The sequence below is a fragment of the Dendropsophus ebraccatus genome, chromosome 7 (genome assembly GCF_027789765.1).
Source record: "Dendropsophus ebraccatus isolate aDenEbr1 chromosome 7, aDenEbr1.pat, whole genome shotgun sequence".
Taxonomy (NCBI): Eukaryota; Metazoa; Chordata; class Amphibia; order Anura; family Hylidae; genus Dendropsophus; species Dendropsophus ebraccatus.
In genome coordinates this window covers 25,427,608-25,448,238 of record NC_091460.1, presented here as the reverse complement: position 1 = coordinate 25,448,238, position 20,631 = coordinate 25,427,608, and positions in this window count along the sequence as shown.

The following is a 20,631-nucleotide window of genomic DNA, read 5'->3' as shown; positions in this document are numbered from 1 at the left end:
GCCACCTTCAGCCTGCCCAACCAATTACTGACTGAGATGGAACAATGTCACGACCAGTGATTGGCTAAAACTGGTCGTGGCGCTGTCCTATCTTAGTCAGTGATTCGCTGAGCAGACTGATGGTGGCTGCGGTGGACACCAAAAACTGGAGAAGAAAGACACAGGTTTGGTGAACCTGCAAAACCGAACTGTTGAAAAGTTCGCTCACAAGACCTGTCTGTCCCAGTGGATTGAGAAGACAACATGAAAAATGTACATTTTCCTTCATTTTGCACCCCTCTGTGATTTACTGGCTACAGCTGTCTGTGTGTACATGATATATTTACCTGCCACAGCAGTCAGTGCCTAACTCACATATTTATTTTCCATACCTGTCAATGCTAACCCATGTATTTATTTGCCACACCTGCCAGTGTGGACATGATGTATTTACTTTCTCTGACACATTTTTGAAGCCAAAGCCAGGAATGGCATACTGTGCCACTGATGAAGGAGTGAACCCGACACTCTGAAACGCGTATGGCTAAACATTATGCTCCCACACATGTGTAAGAGCAAGTATATGCCAAGCAACATATGCCATTTTCTCCAAACAAACTGCTGGTTATACCTGAATATTGCTGCATCAGAAACTGACAAAAAGAGGACGGTGAGAACATCCAGAGCGCGGCCGCGCAGAGTGTGTGAACTGCTCCTGCCACTACACCAGGACGCATCGCCACAGGCCGGCCCGGATCGCTTCTGCTGCTGTATCTCCATCGGGACGGGTGAGAGGTGTCACAGACACCAGACGCTTTCTTTACTACTACACAACCTCCACCCTAGACAAATAAGCATGGGTCTGTAGAATGTACTTGCACTGGCACTGTTGTACTACAGATCCCAGCAATCCCAGTCATTCCAGTACTGGTATACTGACAAACACACTACAGATCCCAGCAATCCCAGTCATTCCAGTACTGGTATACTGACAAACACACTACAGATCCCAGCAATCCCAGCCATTTCAGTACTGGTATACTGGCAAACACACTACAGATCCCAGCAATCCCAGCCATTTCAGTACTGGTATACTGACAAACACACTACAGATCCCAGCAATCCCAGTCATTCCAGTACTGGTATACTGACAAACACACTACAGATCCCAGCAATCCCAGCCATTTCAGTACCAGTATACTGACATACCACAGATCCTCACCAGGCTCATGTCTCCAGAGCAGTTTTTGGCAGCAGCATATGACTAAGAATCCTGCTAAAAATCTACAGTTTGTGATTTTCTACTGTTGGTTATAGACTATCTATGGATTGCTATCATTGTTGCTGATTGATACAAGGTTGCTATCCAATTATCCAGCAAAACATTCATTGCTGCTGATTGATACAAGGTTGCTATCTTGTGGAGCACAAACTGCCACAACTACGTGACTGCATCTGAACTACTGTAACCAGCAAACTCCGTGGCACATAGCTGCCTATTATATCTATAGCTACTCTGCCTATTGCTGTTCGGACTTCACCCATTACAGACTTAGCCCGCAGTGCTGGTATCCAAATATTCATTTATTTATTTTCCCGCCAGGGCCCGGCGGCATTTTTACTAGTATCTCTATTGTATTTTATTGTTTCCATGATCATTATATGTGATTTTTTTATATTCTAATTAAATCGGCATTTTATATTGTTATTTTATTATGTTTCAATACTATATCACATAGGGCTGCTGTGACTTAGAGGACTATATCATTTTTGTTAACACTTCTTGGTACTCATATGCCACTATAGGTAGGGGCAGACTATATTTTAACCTCAGTCATTTGCACTTAGACCTGTGAGCTGCACCACTTCCCCCTTTCGTTCTAGAAAGCCAGGAATGGATTTGAGAAGAGTCCCAGTCTTTCCTTTATGACCTGTTTCCTGCTTATAGTCTGTTTCTGGCTTTGGCTATGTTCACACTGCGTAAAACTACGGCCGTAGTTCTCGCCGCAGAACTACGGCTGTAGTTTTGCGGTGTGTAACATAGCCTTATGTGCAATGGGATCCCGGCTGGAGTGTACACACATCGTATGCGCTCCGGCCGGGATCCCATGCAGTGCCGGAAAAAACTGACAGGTCAGTTTTCTGCATCCGGAATTCAGTGAATTCCGGCCGCAGAAAGCCCTGTCAGTTCACACAGCGAAGCAAGCGGCTCCGGCCGCTTGCTTCACTGTGGGCTATGGAAAGCTCTGATGTGGGCGCGCGCTGATGTGCCCGCATCAGAGCTTCGCGGCCGGACGGATCATCTGGCCGGTACTTAAGTACCGGCCGCGATGATCCGGGCACAGACTGGCCGTTCTGTGACCCGGCCGGGTCACGGAACGGCTGGTCTGATACGCCGTGTGAACATAGCCTTTGGCTTTAAAAATCAGTCAGATAAATCTCTCTGTGTAAAGGCAGCCTTACTCACATATTTACTTCTCACAGTTGTCACGGCCTAACTCACAAACTTACTTGCCACACTTATCTGATACCGGTCGGACTTCTACTGATTGATCCTTAATATCATACACTAAGTATAGATCTTCTATTGCATTCCTTTTAAAAAAATTCTTTAAGGTGCACCTGTCAACGGAAAAAAAAAAAAAAAAAAAAATTGAGGTGTCCTATCGACATGTCAGAATTTTCATTGGTCAGGTTCTAATTGCTCGAACTCTGATCAATTTGTACAATGAGCTGGGGGAGTCTGCAGCCGTGTGCCCCTTTCCCACAGCTGGGAGGGAACTGGTTGAGTGCAGACCTCTCCTGGACCATTTTTTTTTAGGATTGGTCGGGGTCTAAACACTTGTAACCTGACGTATAAAAACTTTTAATATTTTTTTATGACCTATAAATTTATTTTTTTTAAATTAATGACAGGTATAAAGGACATTTTTCAACATATAATTATAAAATATTTGGGTACGCTTGTCATGTCCTTATGATACCCCTAAGTGTCCCTGTCATTATAACCTTCAAAATCTAAATAAGAAGGGGATAGGATATAAAGCAAGTTTGCAATTTGCATTCATTATTATTTATTTTTTTATCATGAAAAACACTGCACTTCCTGTGTTCTGACTCTTTTTTTTCCCCAAAGAGTCCAAAGACAGGAAGTCCAGTGTTTCCCAGATCATCTGAGCGCTCACAGAGAAGACAGTCATGTTATTGACGCCATGTGTTTAGTCAGCACAAGACTAAAAATCTGGACCTGGAATTCTGGTAAGTTCTTAACAAAAAAAAAAAAAGTAATGAATGTAAATTACTTTATATAACATCTGCTTTTAATTTAAGTTTTGAAAATTATAACGACAGTGACAATAAGCAAGTAAAGTAGCTTTCCCTCAGATGGTCAAAAAATTGCTCTCCGCTGCCACCTTTTTGGAGGTGGCATCACATCAAAACCATGACTGACACTTAAAGGGGTTATCCGGGTAACAAAAAATATATTCTAAACAATCCCCCTTCACAAAACCACCCTATGTCTAAAATACACGGATAACCTATCTTGCACCCTTTGGCTATGTTCACACAATGTTTTTTTCAGCTCTGTTTAAAATTACATCCGTTTTTTTGAGTCTAAAATAACGGACATCATTTAGCTGTCTGGCCTCCCCTTAGTGCAATGACTAGTGTTTGTACATTAATCTAGTTTGGGGTTACTAATTGTCCTTTGGATGCAGCTTAATTGAAAAGTCCATTGAATTTAATAGTAAAAATGGAGAAAGAACGGTGACAAAAGAAAGACTGTGTGAACTGTGACTGTGTGAACAACTAATAAAAACGTCCGCTGTTTGCAAAAGACGTTCGGAAATAATGATTATGTTCTTTATTTTGACGTCCGCGGTAAAAATGTCTGTTATTCAACGCATTGTGTGCATTGGACATCTGTATTCCCATTGACTTCAATGCATTGCTATTGCAGTCAGTTAAATCGCGGCACAAATGGACGTTATTTTAAATATCAAAATCTGCCGCCTTTTCTTTATTTTTGATGTTGTGTGAACATAGCCACTCCCTGTTTTTTTCCTCATACCTGCTCTGGACATCTAAAATCATCTTCTCTGTGTCCTCTCTGACAACACGCTGCTCCCTCTTCCCCCCTCCCTTTGTAGTCACAGGACATGTGATCTCCTCTCTGGGGGGCTGGGTTTGCTGTCTATTGACTTGGTAACCCCAGGAGACATTATCTGCATCATCTCCATGCACCTGTGCTGCTTCCATAAACTTACATGTTTCCCTGAGTCTAGGTTTCTATAATATGAAACGTTATAGTTCTATCTCTGTTTTTGGTTGCTATGAGGACCAGACATGAGGACCAAATACTGCCTGAAATATACTGTGTGTGAACCCAGCCTTAGGGTGGATTACCCCTTTAACCCCTTAAGAACTCACGACGTGCCGGTACGTTCTGGAATCCTGTCACTTAAGGACCCATGACGTACCTTTAAGGGAGCGCAGCGGGGCGATCGGGTCAAGAAGGCTGCTTGTTTCTGTTTTCTTCCTGTGTCACGTAGGGGGCAGCTTCTCGGGCCCCCGTGCTGCAATCGCTGTGATTAGCTGGTCAATTCTGACCGGCCAATCACAGCAATACATAGGTATACTGGGCTTGTATACCGTAATTGAGTGGTAATTGGTGCTGTCCGAGACAGCACCAATCACCGATGTGTCTGTGGGGGGCGGTGGCCGCGATGCCATGCTCCTGATCACCCGTGATTGGCCAATATAAAATATTGATCTCTCTCTGCTCGTCTCATTCCTGTCAGAATCGGCGAGCAGAGAAGGACTGTGCCCTTTGTCTGTAGCCTCCTGGTGCCCGTTGCCTGCTCTGATCCCCCTCAGTGCTTCCCCAGTGTTCCCTTAGTGCCTCCTCCTCTTTGCCTCCTCCAGTGTCTCCTGATCGGTGGTGGCATAGTGACAGGGAGATCAGCTAGCAGTACCCTGCGTGCTGCTAGCTGTCCCCTTGTGTCTCCCTCCCCTGCCTCTGCTCCTCTGCTGCCCCGATCTTTCTGCCCTCTGCTGCCCTCATCTCTCTGCTGCCCGATTTTCCTGCCCTCTACCCTCTCCTGTCTCTGATCCTCCCCCCTCTGTCTTCTCCTGCCCCGATCCCCCCCTCTGCCCTTTCCTTCCCAGATCCTCCTACCCTCTCCTGCCCCTGTTCCAGGGACTCTGCCCGTTTTCTCCTGTGCCACTTTGTGCCAACCTTATTGTGCCATCGTTGGTACGCCTGAATTTCCTCTGATAGCGAGATAACTAGTGAGGGAGAAGAGGAAGATCCCTCATTCCTTCTCCCTCCTCCTCCTTATCATCAGTTAGTGATGATGAGCCCCCAAGGTGCCGCTCCAGGAAGCCCCACAAGCCCCCTCAAGTGATCCCACCTGGACCCCACTCGGTGACACGTACAAGCCACAGATTCCTGAGTTTGTTGGCCACTCAGGAATCCAATTTGACCCTACTGGCCAAACCAAAATCAATTTTGATGTACGTGGATAACTTCTACACCAGCATCCCACTCTTCCAGTCCCTCGCTGCCCGAGCTACTGTATTTTGCAGTACCATGCGGAAAAGCCAAAGGCCTCCGGAGAAGTCCCAACACCGAGCACATCCCAAGGGGTGAGAGGAGGGCCCTTACTCATGAAAATTTGTTGCTGGTCAAATATAGGGATAAACGTGATGTCCTTCTTTTCACCACGATTCATGGTAACGGCACCACCACTGTCCCTGTGCGAGGTACCACGACCGTGACACTGAAATCCGATTGTATTTAGGATTACAATAGGTACATGGGAGGAGTTGATCTGTCTGATCAAATCCTCAGACCATACAGTGTCATGAGGAAGACCAGGACGTGGTAGAAGAAGCTGGCCATGCACAGCCAGCATTGTACAATGCTTTTGTACTTTTCCGATGTGCCGGCAACAAAGGGACCTTCCTGCAGTTTCAGGAAGTTGTACTAAAGGCTCTAATCTTTGGCAGCCAAGGAGAATTGGGCCCAAGTACTTCTACAACTGCAGTCCCCCATATTGTACCAGGGTTACACTTTCCTGGGATAGTCCCCCACTCTGGAAGGAAGGGAAGATCCCAGAAAAGATGCAGAGTGTGCCATTAACCCTTAGACGACCTAGGACGTACCGGTACGTCCTGGAAGTCTGTCCCCAGACAACCCTGGACGTACCGGTATGTCCTGAGCTATGAAGCGAGCTCCGGAGCGGAACGCGCTTCACAGCAGGTGGGGGCCGGCTGCAATCAGCAGCCGGCAGCTCACCGTTAATGACACACTCCAGCGATCGCGCTGCAGCGTGTCATTGTGCAGGCTCAATGAGCAGAGTGCCGATTACACTGATCAATGCTATGCCTATGGCATAGCAATGATCAGTGTAAAATCAAAGTTATGTATGTACAAATCCCCCAAAGGGGATTTTTAAAAATCACTAACACACTGCCCCAAAACCCCTCCCCCAATAAAAGTTTAAATCACCCTCCTTTCCCATTATATAAATAAAACATATATAAATAAATAAACATATAATATACCGTAGCGTGCGTAATTGTCCAATCTATTAAAATATAACAAGCGTCATTGCGAACGGTGAACGGCGTACACGAAAAGAGGGAAAAAAATGCGCAGATTACCGATTTTATGTTGCATTATATATATAAAAAAATATTAATAAAAAGTGATCAAAACGTCCCATATTCACAAATATGGTATTAATAAAAACATCATGGCGGATCATGGCGGAAAAAATGACACCCCATACAGCCCCGTAGGTGAAAAAATAAAACCGTTATAAGGGTCACAGTAGGCCCATTTAAAAAAAAAAAAGGATTTCATTAAAAAAAATATATAACATTAGAGAATCTGTGTAACCTGCATATGGTTGTGTTCGGGCTGACCTATAGAATAATGATATCATGTCGCTTTTACCATATAGTGCATTACGTAGACACAGGAACCCCCTAATCGTTACCATATTCAGTGGCTAAGCGACCGCGGTCGCAGCGGTCACCGCCGCGACCGGGCCGCTATCAAGGGGGGGCCCTGCGGGCCCCCCCTTGCCACCGCATGGCCCCCTTCCTATTCCCCCTTGTGACCGCAAGAGGGGAGGCTGGGACGGGCCCCCGACTGACTCCCGGCTCTGTCCGCTTCCACCCGCTCAGCACGTGCATCACGGAGGTCAGTGTGCGCTGGGGAAGTACTTCCGGCGCAGGGTGCGTCGATAACAAGCGTCCCCGTGCCGGAAGTAACATCCCCGGCACGCACAGAGCTCACTGATGCTTGTGCTGCCGGGGACGAGAGCCGCACCTCACCCGACAGCCAGACCGGACTTCAGGAGGAGAGAGACACGGCGGGGGAGCGAGGTGCAGGTGAGTTGTGTTGTTGTTTTTTTTTTTTTTTTTTGCACAGACGGGGTAATTATAAGGGTGATACAGGGGAGGACCATCTATAAGGGGGGGATACAGGGAGGACCATCTGTACTGGGGATACAGGGGGGGACCATCTATAAGGGGGATACAGGGGGGACCATCTATACTGGAGATACAGGGAGGACCATCTGTACTGGGGATACAGGGGGGGACCATCTATACTGGGGATACAGGGGGGTATGATCTATAAGGGGGATACGGGGGGGACCATCTATACTGGAGATACAGGGAGGACCATCTATAAGGGGGGATACAGGGGGGGACCATCTATACTGGAGATACAGGGAGGACCATCTATAAGGGGGGATACAGGGGGGGACCATTTATAAGGGGGGATACAGGGGGGGGCCATCTATAAGGGGGGATACAGGGGGGGGACCATCTATACTGGGGATACAGGGGGGGACCATCTATACTGGAGATACAGGGAGGACCATCTATAAGGGGTATACAGGGGGGGACCATCTATAAGGGGGGATACAGGGGGGACCATCTATAAGGGGGGATACTGGGGGGACCATTTATAAGGGGGATACAGGGGGGACCATCTATAAGGGGGATACAGGGGGGACCATCTATAAGGGGGGATACAGGGGGGACCATCTATACTGGAGATACAGGGAGAACCATATATAAGGGGGATACGGGGGGGACCATCTATAAGGGGGATACAGGGAGGACCATCTATAAGGGGGATACAGGGGGGACCATCTATAAGGGGGATACAGGGGGGACCATCTATAAGGGGGATACAGGGGGGACCATCTATAAAGGGGATACAGGGAGGACCATCTATAAGGGGGGATACAGGGGGGACCATCTATAAAGGGGATACAGGGAGGACCATCTATAAGGGGGGATACAGGGGGGACCATCTATAAGGGGGATACAGGGAGGACCATCTATAAGGGGGATACAGGGAGGACCATCTATAAGGGGGATACAGGGGGGACCATCTATAAGGGGGATAACATAGGGGGGGGCATCTATAAGAGAGATAACATTGGGCCATCTATAAGTAGGATAACATGGGGGGGGCATCTATCTGGGTGACAACACAGGGGGGCATCTATAAGGGGGACTAGACTGGGGGGGTGTATGCAATAGGGCATGTATTATAGTGGCTACAAAGAGGGGGCATATACTAGGGGGATCACATAGAGTCAGCCTACCCACTAAACGAGGGTGTAAAGGGTCAATACAGATGTGCAGTTTGTAGAGATGAGGATGGTGCCAGAGTGAGGAGACTAATATGTCTGTCTGGCAGATTCTGTGGATTCGTGGCTCGGAGAAGTTTTCATGACGGCCCAGGGCAGATGGAGAAGATGAAAAGGGAAGAACTCCGATCAGAGAAGACGTCCCCTGTGAGTCACTAAATATATCTGCACTGTAATGTATATGGAGTAGAGAACCTGTGTGTAGCTGCATCCACCTCTATATGACTGGATGAGGTGATAGTGATCTGTGTACAGTGGATTATTCAGTAGCAGCGGTGGGGTTAGTCAGTATGTGGCGGTGTTAGTCAGTATGTGGTGGTGTTATTTGTTGCTTGTTATCTGGTACTGTGTTTTATTGGATTTAGTGTACTGGATTTGGTCAGTAACAATATGGTGCTAATGGTAGTGGTTGTGGTGTGGCGGTAATATTTCCCCCTTGTTTACTGGTATTATTGGCAATATTGGTCTCAGTATACAGGATTTGGTTAGTGACAGTATGGCGGTAATATGCATGGTGACAATATTTCCTATATACTGGTATTATTGGTAATATCAGTCTTGAGATTATATATATATATATATATATATATATATATATATATATATCAATAGCATCGCTTGGTCGAGGAAGGGGGGGGGGGGGCCCAATTTGACCTCTTGCACCAGGGCCCAGGAGACATTAGCTACGCCCCTGACCATATTGCATTCTTTTTTCTAATTTCACCTATTTATATCTTCATAAATAATAACTTTGGGATTCCGTCATACATGTTATGGTAAAATGAATGACACCATTACAAAGTACAACTATTCCTGTAACAAACAAGCACTTACATGGCCTTGTAGATAGAAAACTGAAAGTGCTAGAGCTCTGAGAAGGAGGGGAGGGAAAAAGCGCAAAGATCAAAAACTGGGATATTTTGGGCCTGGTCCTCAAAGGGTTAAAGAGGGATTTGAAAGGACACGTGTTATCAGTGCCACACCTGTCCCGACAATCCAGGCCTCTGCATTGGAGATTGCTTCAAAACATACCCACATCTATGGACTAAATTAGTTTCTTACCCTACTTTCATCCCACCCCTGAAACAGAAATACAGCCACATGCAATTTTTTTTTCTTTAGGGGACATAATTAGTGGAGGGAAGACTTTCCGACAGTTGACCAGTGTGAAAATAGGAAATTCTTCTTTTCACCCACTGTAGCACATTCAATCAGGGAAAATACATTTTTGAAATGCTCATGGGGTCCTTTTTTTGGGGGCGTCTCTCTATTTATTTTTCTGAGAATGTTTGCAACTGTCAGCCAACGCCGTGTATATCTCCTAATTTTATCTTCTATCCCTACCTATGTTCCTGTCACCATTGGGATCCATTTGCTCCCTACACCTAGTTTCCATAATAGGGTCACTTTGGGGAGGGTTGCACTGTCCTAGGAGCATGGGGGCTCAAATGGGCATTTCTGTGGGGTATTTCCACACTCAGGGGAAATTGTTCTACTCATTTTTTTTCCTTTTAACCCCTTGTGAACATGAAAAATTTCAAGTTACAACGTTTTAGTGTAAAGAAATATATTTTTTTTTATTTTCACGGCACATTGTTACACCTATGTGCCTGTCACCAGTGGGGTCCATATGCTCACTAAACCTCTTGTTACATACTTTGAGGGGTGTCGTTTCCATACACGGGGGCTTTGTAAACCCAACATTGGTCCTTTCGCCCACTTGGCACTTTACGTCCACATGTGGGGTATTTCCGTACTCAGGGGGAAATTCTCTACATGTTTAGTGGGTATTTTTTTCTTCTAACCCCTTGTGAAAATGAAAAATTTAATGTTAGACCAACATTTTAGTCAAAAAAATTTAAATTGTCATTTTATTGGCACATTGTTCCACATTTGTGCCTGTCGCCAGTGGGGTCCATATGCTCACTATACCCCTTGTTACGTTCCTTGAGGGGTATAGTTTCCATAATGGGGTCACTTGTGGGGGTGTCCTTGTGACCACTGTTTTGGCAGCACGGGGGCTTTCTAAACCTGACATGGCCTCCGTCCTCCTTTCTGCCCAAATCCAGCTTCCAAAAGCCAAATTGCGCTCCTTCCTTTTGGAGGCGTGTCCTGCGCCTGCATGTTACAATATGTCCCCATGTGGGGTATTTCCATATTTAGGGGAAATTGGGGTACATGTTTTGTTTTTTTTTCATATTTTTAACCCCTTGTGAAAATGAAAATTTCAAAGCTAGATTAACATTTTAGTATAAAAAATTACATTTTTCATTTTCACAGCACATTGTTCCTCATTTGTGGGGTCCATATGCTCGCTATACCTCTTGTTACAATCTTTGAGGGGTGTAGTTTCCAAAATGGTCTCAATTTAGGGGTGTTTGTTAGGTTTTGGCTCCCCAGTGTCGGGATTGTGCAGTAACCTGGTGTGAACTGGGCCTGCTTTGCTTTTGTGTGACATACCCGCTTGCTTCTCAGCTTCCTGGCAATGCAGGAGTTAAGCTGAGAAGCTGTGGGATTTGATTAACAGAGATGGATGGTCTGTTTGATTGACTGGTTTTTCTGCCTGTCTGCAGCCTGGAGGATCAGAGCTCCGGTCCAATGAGGATCCGGACCGGGCTCTTGCTCAGCATGAAACAAAGCTGAGGCAGAGCCCAGCGCTGGCTATTAGATTAATACCCTGATCCCAGCTTCCCCTTGTCTATTCCTGTGTTTTCCTTCCTAACTCCCTCTGATTGCTTGACTTGTTATCTGACCTTCCGCCTGATTTTTGACTATCCGATTTGGTTGCTGATTTTGTACTGCGATGCCCGTTTGGTTCTGACTTGGCTTGTTTACTATCCCATATTGTGCAGCTTCCCTGCCTTCCTGACGACGATTGCTGTGATTGGCCAGTAACTTGTAACTGGCCAATCACAGCAATTTACTGTGTTTCCGGGACTGAACCGCAGAATTAAGAGGTGATTGGTGCTGTCCGAGACAGCACCAATCACTGCTGTGCCACCCTCTACCTTCTCCCCTGCTACCCTCTCCTGCCACCCTCTCCCCTGCCACTCTCTGCCCTCACCTGCCACCCTCTGCTGCCTACTGCCTTCACCTGCCACCCTGTCCCCTGCCACCCTCTGCTGCCTTCTGCCCTCACCTGCCACCCTGTCCCCTGCCACCCTCTGCTGCCTTCTGCCCTCACCTGACACCCTCTCCCCTGCCACTCTCTACCCTCTCCCCTGCCACCCTCTGTTGCCACCTGCCCTCACCTGCCACCCTCTACCTTCTCCCCTGCTACCCTCTGCTGCCTTCTGCCCTCGCCTGCCACCCTCGCCTGCCACCCTCTCCCCTGTCACCCTCTACTCTCTTCACTGCCACGCTCTCCAATCCTCTGCTGCCTTCTGCCCTCACCTGCCACCCTCTCCCATTTTCTCCTGCCACCCTCTCCCATCCTCTCCTGCCACCCTCTCCTCTTGCCACCCTCTCCCCTCATCTGCCACCCTCTTCTCTGTCCTGCCACCCTCTCATCTCTCTTGCCACCCTCTCCTCTGTCTTGCTACCCTCTCCCCACTCCTGCCACCCCCTCATATCTTTTGCCACCCTCTCCTCTGCCCTGCCACCCTCTCCCCTCTCCTGCCATCCTCTCCTCTCTCTTGCCACCCTCTCCCGTCTCCTGCCACCATCTCCTTTCTCTTGCCACCCTCTCCTCTGCCCTGCCACCCTCTCCCCTCTCCTGCCATCCTCTCCTCTCTCTTGCCACCCTCTCCCGTCTCCTGCCACCATCTCCTTTCTCTTGTCACCCTCTCCTCTGTTCTGCCACCATCTCCAGCCACCCTCTACCGTCTCAGGAAAAACTTAAGGATTTGAATCTGTATAGTCTGGAGGAAAGAAGAAAAAGGGGGGACATGATTGAAACCTTTAAGTATGTTAAAGGACTAAATAAGGTTCAGGAGGGAAGTGTTTTTAGTAAAAAACTGAGCTCAAGAACAAGAGGACACAGTGAGAGGTTAGTTGGGGAAAGATCAGAAGCAACGTGAGAAAATATTATTTTACTGATAGAGTAGTAGATGCCTGGAACAAACTTCCATCAGAGGTGGTTGGTAAATCTACAACAACCGAATTTAAACACGCCTGGGATATACATATATCTATCCTAAGATAAAAAGAAAGAAAATACTAAAAGGGCAGACTAGATGGACCCAGTGGTCTTTTTCTGCCGACAATCTTCTATGTTTCTATGTCTCCTGCCACCATCTCCTCTCTCTTGTCACCCTCTCCTCTGTTCTGCCACCCTATCCTCTCTCTTGCCACCATCTCTAGCCACCCTCGCCTCTCTCCTCTCTCTTGCCACCCTCTACTTCCACCCTCTTCTCCTGACACCCTCTACTCTCTCCCCTGCCATCCTCTCTCCTCTCCTGCCACCCACTCTTGCCACCCTCTCCTCTCTCTGCCACACTCTCCTTCCACCCGCTACTATCTCCTCTCTCCTGATACCCTCTCCTCTCTCATGAAACCCTCGCCTCTTACCTGCCACCCTCTCCTCTCACCTGCCACCCTCTCCTCTCTCCTGCCACCCTCTCCTCTCACCTGCCACCCTCTCTTGCCACCCTCTAATCTCTCTGCCACCCTCTTCTTCCACCCGCTACCCTTTCCTCTCACCTGCCACCCTCTCTCCTGCCACCCTCTACCCTCTCCCACCACCCTCTCCTCCTTTCCTCCTGCCCTGGATCCGTGGTGATATAGTGTCCCCTGCTTCTGCAGTTTTTTTGTTTGTTTGTTTTTTACTAAAGAAATTTTTTTTCTGTGTGTCTCCCCCCAGTGTGCCTCCCAAGTAAAAAAAAAAAAAAGTCAAAAACACCACACACAAATAAAATGTAAAATCAGTACACAAAACAAACACACTAACACTTACACATGTAAAATCATAACACTTACACTTACACTTCCCCTCTAAAGAAAAAAACAAAAAAATGGCCCACACAGGTTGTTGGCAGCTGAGGAGGCATACGCCTGGATTGCCTCTGATACTGAGACAACCAGTGAGGGAGAAGAGGAAGATCCCTCGTTCCTTCTTCCTTTCTCTTCTTCCTCATCATCATCATCATCATCATCATCATCATTTAGTGATGACAAGCCACCAAGGCACTGCCCCAGGACTAGGCCCCAGGAAGCCCCACAAGCCCCCTTAAGTGACCTCACCCTGTACGAGCCACAGATTCCTTCATTGTGGTCACTTGTGGAGGGTTTACAATGTTTTGGCAGCATGGAGGCTCTGTGAACCCTCTGTCCTCCATTCTGGCCAAATCCAGCTTCCGAAATCCAAATTGCGCTCCTTCCCTGTGTGCCGGCTTTCCAGTTTGTGTCCACATGTTGGGTACTCCTATAATCGGAGGAAATTGCTCTACATGATTAGTTGTTTATTTTTTCTTTTAACCCCTTGTAAACATGAAAAATTCAAAGTTACACCAACATTGTAGTGTAAAAAAATTTAATTTTTCATTTTCACAGCACATTGTGCCTGTCACCAGTGGGGTCCATGTGCCCACTATAACCCTTGTTACATTCTTTGAGGGGTGTAGTTTCCATAATGGGGTCACTTGTGGGGGGGTTTACAATGTTTTGGCAGCATGGAGGCTCTGTGAACCCAACATGGCCTTCGTCCTCCATTCTGGCCAAATCCAGCTTCCAAAATCCAACTTGCACTCCTTGCCTTTGGAGGCTTTCCGTGTTCCGGCTTTGCACTTTGTGTCGACATGTGGGGTACTCCTGTAATCAGGGGAATTTGCTCTACATGATTAAAGGTTCATTTTTTCTTTTAACCCCTTGTGAACATGAAAAATTCAGTTACATAAATTTTTTCATTTTCACGACACATTGTTCCACATTTGTGTCTGTCACCAGTGGGGTCCATATGCTCACTATACTTCTTGTTACATTCTTTGAGCAGTGTAATTTACATAATGGGGTCACTTGTGGGGTGTTTCCACTGTTTTGGCAGCATGGGGGCTTTGTAAACCCGACATGGCCTTCATCCTCCTTTCTGGCCAAATCCAGCTTCCAAAAGCCAAATGGTGCTCCTTCCTTTTGGAGGGGTGTCCTGCACCTGCATGCTACATTATGTCCCCATGTGGGGTATTTTTGTACACGGGGGAAATTTCTCTACAAGTTTTAGTTTTTTTTTCTTTCCTTTTAACCCCTTTTCAACCTGAAAATTTTAAGGCTTAGACCAAGCTTTAGTGTAAAAAAATTTAATTTTTCATTTTCACGGCACATTGTGTCTGTCCCCAGTGGGGTCCATGTGCTCACCGCACCCCTTGTTACATTCCTCGAGGGGTGTAATTTCCTAAATGGTGTCCCTTTAGGGGTGTTTGTTTTGGTTTTGGCACCCCACAGCCTCTATCAACCAGAAGTGGTACTTTAAAAATTGGCCAATTGTAAGGAGGCATCATAATTTACTAGGCGCTCCTTTACATCTATGGCTTGTGGTTGCGTCAAATAGCGTAATAGGGCCACATATTGTATATTTCTGTAAACTGCAGAAATGGGGCAATAAAAATAATGGTGTTTTTCTCTAGAAATAGGTTTTCTATTATGAGAAATATTAGATCACAATATAATTTCTGCAAAGAAAATAGAAATTTTCAATTTTCTCACACACTTAGCTTTTATTTCTGTGACTCACCTAAAGGGTTAGAAAAAACTTTCTGGAATTGATTTTGAACAGCTTGCGGCTGCGGTTTCTGAAATGGGGTGCTTTGCGGGGCTTCATAATACACAGCCCCCTCAAATACACTTCAAACGTGTGCCTTGAAAAATCTGATTTTGAAATTCTTGTGAAAATTTGGAAAAATGCTGCTAAACTTTGAAGCTTTATATTGTCTTAAACAATTTAAGGCAAGTTTAATAAATGCCGCCACCATAAAGTAGACATATGCTATTTCATATCTAATTTATGTGGCATAACCATTTTCCTTACAAGCACAAAATTTCAAAGTTAGAAAAATGCAATTTTTCATGTTATTTTGGTTTTTTTCATAAAGATAGGCTGTAAGTATCGACTCCAATTTACCAGAAATATAAAGTATAACATGTCACGAGAAAACAATCTCAGAATCATCCGGATAGGTAAAAGCATCCCGAAGTTATTAATGGATAAAGAGACTCATGTCATATTCCTGACATTTGGTCCGGTCCTTAAGGCCATTCTGTGCTCCGTCCTTAAGAGGTTAAAGGATAAGGATAAGCAAAATAATTTTAAGATATGTTATTGCCCAGCAAAAGTTATAAAAATTACTAACAGACACTTAGGGCCCTATTCCACCGGACGATTATCGTTCAGATTATCGTTAAATCGTTCGAATCTAAACGATAATCGTTCGGTTGAAATGCAGTAACGATTAACGACCGAACGAGAAATCGTTGATCGCTTTATAAGACCTGGACCTATTTTTATCGTTGCTCGTTCGCAAAACGTTCGCAAATCGTTCGCATTGAATAAGACATCGTTCGGTCGTTCGCAATAGATACGAACGCAATAGCGAAGAAATACGGAAGAAGAAACGATCGCAATTACGATCATAAGTAACGATTATCGTTCCATGGAAATGAGTGAACGTTTTCAGGTCTTTCGCAATAGCGGTCGTTTGAGATCGTTAATCTTTAACGATTATTCTAACGATAATCGTCCGGTGGAATAGGGCCTTTATTATGGGAAATGCGTGTCTTTTGTTGGGCAATAACATAATATCTTAAAATTATTTTGCCCAGACTTCCCCTTTAAAGCCTTTTAGGCTCTGTCTTTAAGGGGTTAAAGAGCCTTGACTCCTGAGCCCCTAGCAGAAGGAAGTGTTGCCCACCTATAGACAGCTGTTTTGGGTTATTGCCCCCTCATAAGTAAAGATTAGGCCTCAGGCTGATTAACCTTTCATTTGAGAACAAAATAGGCAACTTTTCTACACCAGGAAATTAACATAATGGTAAACTGATGCTATGGTGGATTGGTAAAATTATTCATTACTCTCCTCCTCTCACATTTAGGCTATGTTCACACTGCGTATGAGTCCGGCCGCATTTCGTACGCCGCCGTACATGTGCGGCTGAAACTACGGGCGCGTGAAAAATAGTCACGCGGCCGGATGCGTACGAACCGTAGTAGAGTTATGCTTCCCTAGCTTGTTTCGAAGCGATCTGAGGCAGGTCATTTACTTGGAAATCTTCGCCCAGCCCAATAAACCACACAGAACCTTTTGGATCGAAAAATCAAGTTCAATTTGGCTGAAATAAGTACTTCGTACGGGACCGCATGGAAATCCATGGCCGTGAGTTTCAACATTTCCGTCCTCAAACAATGGTCTTGTTAACTTTTCACGGCGCCGTATACGATCCAGCCGTAAGCTCATACGTAGTGTGCACTGTGCGGGCATATATCGTATACTTTCAAGCGAACGCATCAACCTCAAAACTACTTGCGTATATTCGCGGTTCGCACTACGGACGGAAACATACGCAGTGTGAACATAGCCTTAGGCTGCATGTGGTGAATTGTTGCAGATTCAATGTGGACATACTTATAATAGTCCTTCATGCTTAATGGTCCTTCTAACAAAACTGGACAGCCCCATTATTGTTGGTATCACTGTTGTTCCTTATAAACCTTATACATAGATACAATGTACAAACTAAATTATCTCTGTTATTTTTACACCAATAAAGATAATTCAGTCATGACATCTTTTTTTAAATTATAAATCGACAAAATGATAGTAATCTAAGGATGTGAAAATAACCCACAGTAACCCAGCTTTATACGCTCCACACTATATAAGACTCACACTTCATACAGGAGGGGATAGAGAATGTGTCAGGGTTACAGGATCTGCCGAGACTTATTACCACCTGATTGTCCTTTCTACATGATTCCGCCATGTACCGGGAATTTCTTCTCCTCCTCCTCCTCAGCATTGTGCATCTCTGTAGCCATGCACCCTCTCATTGCCTGACACCCAGCACATCACCGCAATGCTTCATCAGGAAGAGGGATCCTTTATTTAATACACAGTACCTGCAGGATGGAGACGCCATCATCGGAGGGATATTCACCCTCAGCAATTTTTTAATACATCTTAAATATAATGAAAATTTTGCCTCTTTTTGCCATGTGTAAGTTTTTTATACTCGTGTTACCATTGTCTTACATCACTAAAAATTACACCACAGTCCAGGCCTTTTTTTCCTCTTTTCCTTTACGCTGTTCACCGTACAGGAATAAAATTGTTATACACTATCAAATCGGACAATTACGCATGCTACGATATATATATATGTTTATTTTTTTATTTGTACATGTTTTGGCTGGGTTCACACTACGTATATTTCAGTCAGTATTGTGGTCCTCATATTGCAACCAAAACCAGGAGTGGATTGAAAACACAGAAAGGATCTGTTCACACAATGTTGAAATTGAGTGGATGGCCGCCATATAACAGTAAATAACTGCCATTATTTCAATACAACAGCCGTTGTTTTAAAATACCAGCAAATATTTGCCATTAAATGACAGCCATCCACTCAATTTCAACATTGTGTGAACAGATCCTTTCTGTGTATTCAATCCACTCCTGGTTTTGGTTGCAATATGAGGACCACAATACTGACTGAAATATACGTAGTGTGAACCCAGCCTTTATTTGTAAAATGGTAATAAGGGGAGGGGCTATGTTGGTTTTAAAAACTTTCTTTTTTTTTACATTTTTTCCTAATACTTTTTGAGACCTCCAATGACCAGCTATGTAGTGTTACATAAAGTCCATTTAAATAAAAGACCCATGTAACACATGGATGCTCTTGTCCACCATGATGAAATGAAGGTTTCAGTCTGGGATATTTCTTAGGACAACAAGGATCTGTGAAATCTGGGGTTTAGGACCAACGTTTAGGGCAAGATTTGTGGTTTATCATTTGTTCGTGCCATCGTCCATTCCATCAGTACTTGGCTCCTGTCATCTACCATAGTTTTGCTATTCTTGTTATTTTTTCCTGCCAGCATTGATAGGTGCTTACATAATTTTGGCCCTACTGAAAGTCCTGGTACTGTCCACTTTTAAGACCCAGGAAAGGGGACTACATTAGATACAATTCTGTTCTTGAACGTTGTGACAAGCTCACATCACTACACACTGTAAATCAATTCATTCTTAAAGGTGTTGTCCTATATTCAACTATCTAATAAATGAATATCCGGTGGCTTCCCGCACCCTCCAGAAATGGCCAGTGAGAATAGATCCTATACTGTCTATGCTGACCGGTTATTTCCAGAGGGAGCGGGATGTCACCGGATGTTTCCATAACACTGACAGTGGCAGAGAACGGACGACTCGAGATCTGGCAGTAGTGGGGGAGTGATACAAGTGAGTGTACTTTACTGATATGTCTCCCGCAGCCCCAACAGAGTTCATTCATTCAAATTATCCCGGACAAACTGTCTGCTCTGTCATCTTCAGCCCAACTTCATGTCTGGGTATACATCATGTAAAGGACTTCCTGTTCTAATGTATAAGACACTTTTGCTAGGACTTTAGCCGACTCTCCCTCCGTCCCACTACATTTTCTTGACTTTAAAGGACAACTCCCACAAAAATTTTTTTTTGCTCATTTAACACACATTACAAAGTTATATAACTTTGTAATGTGGTTAAATACCCGGCCTGGCCCCCTTCCCCCACTTTCGGACCCCTGACCCCCCACCCCGGAAGTTAAGGAATGTATACATTACCTATTACGATCGTCACGGTCCTCTTCTCCGGGGCGGCATCTGGTGACGACGACGTCAGAGCCGGGGGGCGGTCCGGGTCTTCTTCCTCCTCGGCGTCTTCATGCAAAGTGAATGGGGATGAAAAGGCTGCTGGTGCACATGCGCACCAGCAGGCTTTTCATTGGCTGGAGCGCATCACATGGCTTCCAGCTTGCTCAGCCCTGATTGGCTGAGCTTGCTGGAAGCCATGTGATGCGCTCCAGCCAATGAAAAGGCTGCCGGTGCGCAAGCGCACTGGCAGCCTTTTCCATCCCCTGGACCCGGAAGTTGGAGACATCGCTGGATGGCGGAAGGCGGCGACGGAGAGGCGGACGGCGGGCGAATCGAGTGACGATCGTCACCGGAGAGATGGTGAGTATGGTGTCTGTGTGTGTCTGTGTTTTTTTTTTTTTTGGGGTCCCGCGGGAGTTGTCCTTTAAGATAGTAGGGGGATGGAGTTGGCTGAATTCCTGACTAGAGTGTCCTATACATCAGAACAGGAAGTCCATTACATGATGTATACCAGACAGGAAGTTAGGCTGAAGAAAACAGAGCGGACAGTTTGTATCAGAAAAATAAAAGCGTAAAGCACCCCAGACAGGTAAAATTATTTACCAAAATATGTTCATTTATTGGAGTTGAAAATAGATTCAATCTAACCATACAAAAACAATCTCACATGAGGAATAATGGTGGACACTTAGGGGGAGATTTATCAAACTGGTTTAAAGTAGAATTGGCTCAGTTGCCCCTAGCAACCAATCAGATTCCAGCTTTTTAATCTTCATATATTCTTTGGAAAATAAAAGCTGGAATCTGATTGGTTGCTAGGGGCAACTGAGCCATTTTTACTTTACACCAGTTTGATAAATCTCCCCCTTAGGGTTTTCTATGACTAATTATGATGTAGTATCATATTCACTGGTTATGCCAATAAACTCTCCACAGACCTTTACCTAGATTTTACAGATACGTCCTGGCTTTCATGTTTGCCATCGATGAGATTAACAAGAACCCGGATATTTTACCAAATATGACCCTGGGATACCATGTGTATGACTCCTGTAACAATGTGAATAAGGCTATAGACAGTGTCTTACAGATTCTCTCTGGTCCTGGAGACCTTATTCCCAATTACAGCTGTAAGGAGTTTGGTCACTTGGTCGGTGTTATTGGAGACCTAAGTTCAGAGATATCGTT